Raw genomic sequence first — 2480 nt, 5'->3', positions numbered from 1 at the left:
CCAGGACTTTGAGGCTGCAGTGAGCCAAGGTTGTGCCATTGCACTCCAGCCTGGGTGACAGAGTGAGACTATGTCTTAATTTTTTTTTTTTTTTTAAGTTAGGAAGAAGAATGAGGAGGAGGAAGAGGGAGAAGATTGGTGGGAACAGGAGGAGGGAAGAAGAAGAAGGGAAGAGGAAAGAGAAGAAAGTATTTTATGCAAGGGCCAAATAGGTGTCAGCCAAACTAGACCCAATCTGCCTGGAACAAAATCCAGATCTAGGCTCTACTTTTATTTATTCTATTCTTGCAATGATTTAATGACCTTCTCTTTTTTGAAAAATTGAGCTATAGTTTACACACCATCAAATTCACCCTTTTGATATATATAACTCAGTGGTTTTTAGTATATTCGCAAAGTTGTGCTAGCATCACCACTGTCTCACTTTGGAGCATTTCCATGCCCCCACTGTGAAGACCGTGTCCACTGGCAGCCATTCCCGTGACCTTTCCTTGTGAGTTCTCCAGTAATCACTTTGTAAAAGCTGATGAATTGCTTTTCTTGATAATACTGTTTTAGAATCGCAGTTGCCAGAGAAACATCAGTGGGCTTTAGCTGGGGCAGAGCTTAGCAAGTTTTGGGGTATCAGCAGTTAGTCACTGTTTGCCTGAAACCACAGGATGTGAATCCTAGTTCCTGGATTCCAAAGAGTTCTGCATCCAGTTGTTTATTGTGCTTTGCAGAGTCGATGTCCAGCTCAGGAGCTGATTGCAGGTGGGCCTCTGGATGTCACCAACGTTAGAGGCGGAATGAATTGCCGGGGTTCTAGTGTGAGATGATCCCAGCTAGTCGTGGAGAACTGGCAGATGTTCTGGCCCTTAAAACTGCCCCTGAATGACTCTTGGGAATCATGGAATCCACCATGAGCCACAACCCAGGAGAAGAAGCTCTGTGGCACTTCTTCTTGTGTGAGGGTGGTTTGACTTGGATGGGCTCCGTCAGCAATTGAATAGAATTACTGGTTCCCAAACAATGATTGGTGTGAGTGGAGAGGCATTCATTGATCCAAGACCAAAAAGGAAAAAGAATAAAGAATGTAAAAGTTTAAAAGGATTCTGAGATAATTTTCTTTTCTCTTTTGTGGGCTAAAATGTCATTTAAGAAAAAGAAATTATAGCGAGGTGCATTGGCTCATGCCTGTAATCCCAGCACTTTGGGAGCTGAATGGTTGAACCACTTGAGGTCAGGAGTTCGAGACCAGCCTGGCCAACATAGTGAAACCCTGTCTCTACAGAAAGACACACAAAAATTAGCCAGTGTGGTGGTACACACCTGTAGTCCCTGCTACTCAGGAGGCTGAGGCAGGAGAATCGGTTGAACTCAGGAGGCAGAGGTTGCAGTAAGCCAGGATCACACCATTGCACTCCAGCCTGAGCAATAGAGTGAGACTCTGTCTCAAAAAAAAAAAAAAAAAAAAAAATTATGGTATTACTAGTTTTTTGAAAAAATATTTTTTTAAAAAAACAGACTTTCTTCAATCATGCTGCTTCCTGTCTACTGCTCAATCCCTGATGTTTTTATGCAAATGTCCTAGGAATTTCAGTTAAGGTGCTTGTTTGTTTTCTCCAAGTGGAATTGATCTATGTGGCTCTGATGAAAATATAATTATTTTTAGAGATGAAGGTCTTGCTCTGTTGCCCAGGCTGGCCTTGAACTCCTGGACTCAAAGCAATCCTCTTGCCTCAGCCTTTTGAGCAGCTGGGACCACAGGCGTGCGCAGTCATGCCCAGCTGATGGAATTCTTAAAGTTTCAAAGTCAGTTCCAAGGGAAAAAACTACTAACTGGCAGAGAGATTTCTTCTCCAGCCTCTGGCTTGTTGGGCAGTTTTTACCCTGTACCTGCTGTCTCTGGTAGTCTTCAGTCAGGTGCAAAAAATCTGCAAAGGGGCATGTCCTGTCTTTCCAGAAGCCTGTTTTAAGCCTGTCTGATTTTCATAAAATTAGTAAGACCTTTCCTAATTAAATTACCACTCTACTACCTGCCACACCATCCTATACTCATGGACTGGCATTTTCACTCTCCTGGAGATTGTTTTCCTTATTTAAAACATTTAAAAATTTGTTTATATTTTAAGTTAATTTTTTTTTTTTTAAGAGCCAGGTTCTCACTTCATTGTCCAGGTTGGTCTCAAACTCTGGGACTCAAGCAGTCCTCCCAAAGTGCTAGGATTACAGACATGAGCCACCGTGCCAGGCCTGTAAATTGTTTGCTATCTGAAGCCCTACTTTAGAAGTTTTAGTGTGAGGTTGGGACCATTCTTTTGTTATAGTGATTGGGTATATTTATAGTGATTGGATATATTTATAGTGGCTGGATATATTTTAGTGACTGGATATATTTATAGTGACTGGATATTTTTATAGTGACTGGATGTTTTCAGTGACTGGATTTTTTTTTTTTTTAATTTGAGACAAGGTCTTTCTCTGTCACCCGGGCTGAG

The sequence above is a fragment of the Colobus angolensis genome, unplaced genomic scaffold, assembly GCF_000951035.1.
Source record: "Colobus angolensis palliatus isolate OR3802 unplaced genomic scaffold, Cang.pa_1.0 Scaffold103, whole genome shotgun sequence".
Lineage (NCBI taxonomy): Eukaryota > Metazoa > Chordata > Mammalia > Primates > Cercopithecidae > Colobus > Colobus angolensis.
Note: the sequence above shows the minus strand (reverse complement) of the source record.